The 8,433-nt window shown below is 50.7% G+C and overlaps 1 long non-coding RNA gene across 4 annotated transcripts; it reads right to left on the bottom strand.

Annotated features, from left to right (window-relative positions):
* Positions 1 to 893: 893 nt before the first annotated feature.
* On the bottom strand, positions 894 to 8,433 carry LOC131576721 (uncharacterized). Of its 4 annotated transcripts, none has more exons than XR_009277055.1 (6): positions 8,365 to 8,433; positions 8,243 to 8,286; positions 6,372 to 6,416; positions 5,043 to 5,160; positions 2,985 to 3,446; positions 894 to 2,689 (listed from the first exon to the last, which is right to left on the bottom strand). It is a non-coding gene; the product is annotated as an uncharacterized LOC131576721 (long non-coding RNA). The 4 variants fall into 4 exon arrangements; XR_009277056.1 differs by having other exon boundaries at positions 895 to 2,426; positions 2,682 to 3,446; XR_009277057.1 differs by having other exon boundaries at positions 895 to 2,426; positions 2,686 to 3,446.

Here is an 8,433-nt window from a genome sequence, read left to right as displayed (position 1 = left end):
GGCGTGACGGACAGCTGCGGGGTGGGGCCGGGGGGTTTTTGATGTCATTGTGGTGGTGATTCGGGGTGGGGTCATTTGTTTGGTGTTGCGTGTCGGGCTTTTTTCTGGGGTGGCTGCTGAATAGGGGGAAGTGCTTGGTTTTGTTGTGTGTTGGGCTGGGGGTGTGTGAGAGGGGAGAGGTGGTGTGTAGGTGGGGGGCTGCTTGGCTTTGGGGGGGGTGTAGGGGCGGGGTGAGTGCTTGGGGCTGGGGGGGTGCAGGGGCGGGGTGAGTGGGGGTTACCTGGTGTTAGGAGGCAGTGGTTGTGTGAGAGGGCTAGGGGGTGGGTATAATGTGGGTGTGTATGGGTGGGGACCCCCTATATAGTATATATACACTGTAAAGAAAAAGAATAAAAACTATAAGTCTGGTGCAGCAGTAGAAGGTTTCGTGCTCCCGGGGAGTAAATGGTATGTATTTATAATCAAGATTTATTTTGTTTATTTACTCCCCGGGAGCATGAAAGGTTCTACTGCTGCTTTTTTTAAACTTTAAAGCTAGAAAGCAAAACACAAACTTAGAAGAGAAAGGAGTTTAAAGTTTGAGTGAAAAGAAATGATCAACTCAAAGTTGGAGTGAAAAGAAAGGATGAACTCAAACTTGAGAGAAAAGAAAGGTTCTTTTCTCTGTAACTCAGTTAGAGGGAAAGGAAATAGAGAACAAAAAGAAATAAAGTCTAAGTCTAAAGCTGAGTTACAGAGAAAAGGGAGAGAGACTTAGAGTGGAAAGAAAGAGTGGGACAGTGCAAAGAAACACAGAGGGAAAGGAAACAAAGTTAGAAGGAATACAAAGTTAGAAGGAAAACAAAGAGAGGGAGAGTGGAACAAAATAAAAACTCTATTTCCTTTCCCTCTGAGTGAGAGAGAAAAGAAACAGAGTTGAAGTAGAAAGAAAAAGAAGAGAGGGATGGGGGAAAAGAAACCAACTCTCTTTTCCATCTAACTCGGAGGTAGAGAGAAACAAAGCAGAGACAATTCCTGTTCACTGTAACTGAGTTACAGGGGAAAGAAATCAACTCCGTTTGCTTTCTGTCTAACTCAGAGCTAGAGGGAAAGAAAACTAAGTTGGAGGGAAAAGAAAACAGCTCTACTTCTTTTCTGTCTAACTCAGAGGTAGAGAGAAAGGAAACGGAGGCAATTCCTGGTCACTGTAACTGAGTTACAGTGGAAAGGAATCGACTCCGTTTGCTGTCTGTCTAACTCAGAGCCAGAGGGAAAAGAAACAGAGGAAGGGTGGAGACAAACCGACTCTATTTCTTTTCTGTCTAACTCAGAGGTGGAGAGAAAGGAAACAGAGACAATGCCTGGTCCCTGTAACTCAGAGTTACAGGGGAAAGGAATCGACTCCATTTGCTGTCTGTCCAACTCGGAGCTAGAGGGAAAAGAAACAGAGTTGGAGAGAAAAGAGACAGAGGGAGAGTGGAGAGAAACCAACTCTATTTCTTTTCTGTCTAACTCAGAGGTAGAGAGAAAGGAAACAGAGACGATTCCTGTTCACTGGAACTGAGTTACAGTGGAAAGGAATCGACTCCATTTGCTGTCTGTCTAACTCGGAGCTAGAAGGAAAGGAAACAGAGTTGGAGGGAAAATAAAGGGTTGGAGTCAGAGAGCAAAGGAACAGAAAAATAGAGGAAGTGACAGACAGAAATAAGGTTAGGAAGAGACAGAAAAGCAAGAAATAGAATGAAAATAATGACTACACCACACCAAAGACACAGGGGTTGGGGAGGAGGGGGTGGGGGGGATCATCTTTATTAGGGGTGAGGCAACTTTATTGAATGAATTTATTTACAGTACAGAAAAACACATAGAAACTGGATACAAATGCATTACAATACAATACAATTGCTGTACACGCTGAAAAACTCCTAATTCAGATACAGAGCAATACAGAGAAACACAGCAGCAAATACAGAACAATACAAGCCAAATACATATTAACGTAATATAACCATTTCTGAAAAGGACAATACATGCTGTTTCATTATTACTGCTCCCCCAAACCACAACAAGCACACACAAAACACAATACTCATTCGCCACAGAAGCCGGCTTCTGCTCACACACACACTCACCTTCGCTCTCCTCTCAACCGCCCCGTTATAACCCTGCTGGCGGTGGTCCTCAGGAACGTGGTTCCCGGGAGCCTCGAAATCGGCCTGCCTGACGAAAACCCCGGTCCGGGGCCGGTCCGTGCCCAAACTTAGGCGATGACTGTCGCCTCGCAGACCGGCCGGGACCGAGGAAAAAAAACCCCAGCTGGGAGGGAAAAAAAAAAAACCCCCCCAGCTGGGGATTTTTTATTCTAAATTTAAAAGTGAATTTAAAGTCCTGAAAAGCAAAAGCAATACACACAAGGTTAGAACCGCACAACACACACACACACACCCCTCCTACCCCACGGGAACACAGTTCCCAGGGGCCTCAAAAATCAGCCTGCCTGACAAAAACCCCGGTCCGGGGCCGGTCCGTGCCCAAACTTAGGCGATGAGTGTCGCCTCGCAGACCGGCCGGGACCGAGGAAAAAAAACCCCAGCTGGGAGGGAAAAAAAAAAAACCCCCCCAGCTGGGGATTTTTTATTCTAAATTTAAAAGTTAATTTAAAGTCCTGAAAAGCAATACACACAAGGTTAGAACCCCACAACACACACCCCTCCTACCCCACGGGAACTTGGTTCCCGGGGGCCTCAAAATCACCCTGCCTGACGAAAACCCCGGTCCGGGGCCGGTCTGTGCCCAAACTTAGGCGATGACTGTCGCCTCGCAGACCGGCCGGGACCGAGGAAAAAAAACCCCAGCTGGGAGGGAAAAAAAAAAAAACCCCCCCAGCTGGGGATTTTTTATTCTAAATTTAAAAGTGAATTTAAAGTCCTGAAAAGCAAAAGCAATACACACAAGGTTAGAACCGCACAACACACACACACACACACACACACACACACACACACACCCCTCCTACCCCACGGGAACACAGTTCCCAGGGGCCTCAAAAATCAGCCTGCCTGACAAAAACCCCGGTCCGGGGCCGGTCCGTGCCCAAACTTAGGCAATGACTGTCGCCTCGCAGACCGGCCGGGACCGAGGAAAAAAAACCCCAGCTGGGAGGGAAAAAAAAAAACCCCCCCAGCTGGGGATTTTTTATTCTAAATTTAAAAGTGAATTTAAAGTCCTGAAAAGCAAAAGCAATACACACAAGGTTAGAACCGCACAACACACACACACACAAGCACACCCAGACCCACCGACTCTCACAGACAGACACACCCTGACACACAGCAGGAGACTCTAACTCACACAGTGACCGCAACCCTTATTTGAAACACTGTGCTGAACAAAATGCCCCAAGACATCTTCTCGCTGCTGCTTCTCAACATCAAATGGTAGATCCTCAGAAAATAGGCATCAGAGACCTGCAAGACAACACAAGGTGGTCAGTGAGGGATTGTATGATAGCTATGACTCAGCCCCCCTCTAGGCCCACACATTTTGTACACAAAAACCTCATAGAAAACAGGACCTATAACCTTTTATACCTGTTCTACCTAACTCTAACTATGTGCCAGGGCAGGGCAGCTCCAAGCCAAGGCACTTTACAGAGGCGAGCACAGCACAAGGCACTTTTTACAGAGGCGAGCACAGCACAAGGCACTTTTTACAGAGGCGAGCACAGCACAAGGCACTTTTTACAGAGGCGAGCACAGCACAAGGCACTTTTTACAGAGGCGAGCACAGCACAAGGCACTTTTTACAGAGGCGAGCACAGCACAAGGCACTTTTTACAGAGGCGAGCACAGCACAAGGCACTTTTTACAGAGGCGAGCACAGCACAAGGCACTTTTTACAGAGGCGAGCACAGCACAAGGCACTTTTTACAGAGGCGAGCACAGCACAAGGCACTTTACAGAGGCGAGCACAGCACAAGGCACTTTACAGAGGCGAGCACAGCACAAGGCACTTTACAGAGGCGAGCACAGCACAAGGCACTTTACAGAGGCGAGCACAGCACAAGGCACTTTACAGAGGCGAGCACAGCACAAGGCACTTTACAGAGGCGAGCACAGCACAAGGCACTTTACAGAGGCGAGCACAGCACAAGGCACTTTTTACAGAGGCGAGCACAGCACAAGGCACTTTTTACAGAGGCGAGCGCAGCACAAGGCACTTTTTACAGAGGCGAGCGCAGCACAAGGCACTTTTTACAGAGGCGAGCGCAGCACAAGGCACTTTACAGAGGCGAGCGCAGCACAAGGCACTTTACAGAGGCGAGCACAGCCCAAGGCACTTTACAGAGGCGAGCACAGCCCAAGGCACTTTACAGAGGCGAGCACAGCACAAGGCACTTTTTACAGAGGCGAGCGCAGCACAAGGCACTTTTTACAGAGGCGAGCGCAGCACAAGGCACTTTTTACAGAGGCGAGCGCAGCACAAGGCACTTTTTACAGAGGCGAGCGCAGCACAAGGCACTTTTTACAGAGGCGAGCGCAGCACAAGGCACTTTTTACAGAGGCGAGCGCAGCACAAGGCACTTTTTACAGAGGCGAGCGCAGCACAAGGCACTTTTTACAGAGGCGAGCGCAGCACAAGGCACTTTTTACAGAGGCGAGCGCAGCACAAGGCACTTTTTACAGAGGCGAGCGCAGCACAAGGCACTTTTTACAGAGGCGAGCACAGCACAAGGCACTTTTTACAGAGGCGAGCGCAGGCGATGTCTGCCGGGTGAACGTGGCGATAGCCGCGGGGACGCGAAGGCCGGTTCCTCGGACGAAAAAGTCCACGACGACATCGAGAGGCTGAGACGGCCGACGACGTGAAACGCGAGAGCGTGAGAGGATGGATTGGAACTGCCCTGCCCGGCAAAAGCTCTGGGGAGCTCGAAAAGAAACCCTCTCCCTTGGCTTCAGAGGGGCCCACCCCACTACAGCCCTGTCCTGTACCTTAACTTTAAATTGGCTCCACTGATTATAAATGCTTTTCCCCTGATCCCAACTTCCACCTGTGACGCTTACCTTTTGTAACGTAATAGGACAAGACCCATCCTCGATAGGATGCGTACATCGAGACGTCCCCCGCGCCGGCTGCGGTGCGGCCGATCGCAAACTTCGGCTCTGCCTCTCTGCACGGAACCTCGGACAAAACAGAAAATATGACTGGCACCATCCGCAAGGTGGAATTCCTGATGCGGTTCCTTTATTCCATCTTGGACTACAAAAGCTTGTCAGCCAACCAGGGACTTAAACAGAAGAAAAACCACTCAGTCCCACCTCTCGTACTCAAAGATCCCCTGTAAAGTTCTGAAGACAGAGCCCTCAAACGAGTGTGGGGTGCATTGCATCTAGGCATGTGCAGTTTTTAAAAAATTCGAATCGCCTCCCTTGCTTTCTAGACACTGCTCACCGGCGTGGCAGGCTAGGGGCGGCTGAGGCGAAACGTCTTTCCCCCGATACCGAGTGCACGACAAATCTGCGACCCCTTCTGTCTCTCAGAATCCTGTCCGTGACACCGATTCGTGTCCGGATCCACAAGGTGGGATTTGTGATGTGGTTCTTTCATTCTATCTTAGAGAACTAAACATTATCAGCAAACAAGTACTTTAAACAGAAAAATCAGTCAGTCCCACCTCTCGTACTCAAATATCCCTTGTAAAATTCTGAAGACAGAGCCCTCAAATGAGTGTGGGGTGCTTTGCGCCGAGGCATGTGCAGTTTTTGAGAAATTCGAATCGCCTCCCTTGCTTTCTAGGCACTGCTCATCGGCATGGCAGGCTAGGGGCGGCTAAGGCGAAACGTCTTTGCCCGAGACTGAGTGCACAACAAATCTGCAACCCCTTCTGTCTCTCAGAATCCTGTCCGTGACACCGATTCGTGTCCGGATCCACAAGGTGGGATTTGTGATGTGGTTCTTTCATTCTATCTGAGAGAACTAAACATGATCAGCAAACAAGTACTTTAAACAGAAAAATCAGTCAGTCCAAACTCTGGTACTCAAATATCCCTTGTAAAATTCTGAAGACAGAGCCCTCAAATGAGTGTGGGGTGCTTTGCATCGAGGCGTGTGCAGTTCTTAAGAAATTCGAATCACCTCCCTTGCTTTCTAGACACTGCTCACCGGCGTGGCAGGCTAGGGGCGGCTGAGGCGAAACGTCTTTGCCCGAGACTGAATGCACAACAAATCTGCAACCCCTTCTGTCTCTCAGAATCCTGTCCGTGACACCGATTCGTGTCAGGATCCACAAGGTGGGATTCGTGATGTGGTTCTTTCATTCTATCTGAGAGAACTAAACATTATCAGCAAACCAGGTACTTAAACACCAAAACACACTTAGAGCTTGCACCCACCTGTCCTCTGGCATCCTGGGCTGGGATATCTTGCAAGTAGACCACCTAAAATGAAAAAACAAGGGATTAAAGTTATAGCAGAAACTGAGACCCCAGCAAGAAGAACTGCTTCTCTTCACCAACCGAGGCTCACCTTCACAATGCTTCACCTTCACTGCTGCTATCCGGCTTTACTTCCTGAAAAAAAAGACAAAGACTAGAGCTGTAACACAGTGACTGGCTCCAGCCCTGCTGCAAAGAAGAACCGTGACCGACCTTCTCAGGGGGATCGCCTCATCTAGGATACTGCGCTCTGCCGGGAGGTCGATCCATCCCCATCTGAAAGAAAGTTAGGAAAAAAGTCAAAGTGCTGCAGGGTAACTTCACAGCTCCAGACACCTTCTGCCAACATAAGAATACCACCTAGACTCCAACTACAGCCCCTATTACGAATCCCCAATTACAAGTGCCCAGGACTTGTCCTAGAACACCTAAAACCGGGCCGGGCGGCAGGGCAGAGCAGTTCCGGACCGAATACCCCCAGACACCCGTGACAAATGAGACGAGAGACAAGGGGACACAACAGGGAGAGAAAACTCTCTGAGACGACAAAGTCCTCACGAGGACCGAGGGAATGCTGAACGAGATGACCGAGGGGGGACCTAAGGCGAGCCCGCCGGGTTGGGATGACCCCGGAGGAAAAAGATGCCGACGGGACGACTTATTCCAAGAACCGCGGAGACGGATTCCTGAGAATCCTGTGGCTGGAAGCCTCTGCCTGCCTTTGAATCGGCACAAGTCCTTATCCACTGTAAAGAAATATGACTGCACACAGCTGTCAACACAGCTGAGAACAAGACCTAAAAAGACATCCGATCGGATGCTTCTGAAAAGAGATGCGATTCTGACGCGTGTCCGAGCTCCCAAATCGAAGCTTCGCCGGTGTCAGCACCGGGCCGAGGAACGCAAAGATGGGAGATGAGCAGAGGGACGCCAGGTTTCTCCCAAGCCCCTGGGAGGGCTAAGGCAAGAGACATATTACGCGAGATGCGCGGAAGACACGGAAGGCACGAGAGACAAGTGACGACACACCCTGGGACTGCTCTGCCCTGCCCGCCTCAGCATCGCGAGCCAAAGTGAGGCTTTCCCCCAATGGGGTCTAGGGGGTCATTTCTAGAGTCTCCCCATCCCCAAAGCTCACTCAAAAACCCAAACCGATCTGAGTCCCGACCCGCCGCCCTGCTTTGATCCCCTCTGCGGGCTCCGCTTATCTCTCGGATGGCTGAAGACGTGAGTCACGGCAAGAGGCCGGTCAGGGGCCAAACGAAGCCACCTCGCCGTCTGGGAAGGTCTTCTCTCACCAGGCTGTCGTCTCCGACAAGTATCATCACCTACGACAAAGAAAACCAAATATAAGTGCAGAATCTTAGTGGCATATTCACCAAAACCCAACTATGCTCCTACTCACCATCTCTTAGGAACGCCCGGGTCCTCGGGCCGCACGCTTCGGCCACGCTCCGAGGGGGACGCCATCGTCGCGGGGCACGCCTAGAATAAACGGAGAGGAGGCGATGCGGCGTCGCTAAAAGTTGAGCACGCCGTCGCCGCTCCTCCCGACGCCCCCGACTCGCCGCGACTCCTCGGCCGTGGCTAAAGGCTACCTGGACCGCACCTTCACGTGGACGAGGTCGAGGCTTCGTCACGGACTCCAGTAACATTTGCTGGGGCTCACCGGAGAAGCAAACCGGGTCTCTTGGCATGTCAGTGAGGGGGCCTCAGCACAACATCAGGAGGCAGCCTAAAACACACAAACAAGCAGGAATGCTGGAAGTTGCACCAGAAACTGAGACCCCAGCAAGAACAACTGCTTCTCTTCACCAACCGAGGCTCACCTTCTACCTGCTTCGCCTTCGCTGCTGCTATCCGGCTTTACTTCCTAAAAATAAAGACAAAGAGCAGATCTGTAACACAGTGACCGGTTCCAGCCCCGCTGCAAAGAAAAACCATGACCGACCTTCTCGGGGGGATCGCCTCATCTGGGACGGGGCGCTCTGCCGGGAGGTCGATCCATCCGCATCTGAAA

The sequence above is a fragment of the Poecile atricapillus genome, chromosome 2 (assembly GCF_030490865.1).
Source record: "Poecile atricapillus isolate bPoeAtr1 chromosome 2, bPoeAtr1.hap1, whole genome shotgun sequence".
NCBI lineage: Eukaryota > Metazoa > Chordata > Aves > Passeriformes > Paridae > Poecile > Poecile atricapillus.
Note: the sequence above shows the minus strand (reverse complement) of the source record. Positions and strands in the feature narration are given on the sequence as shown.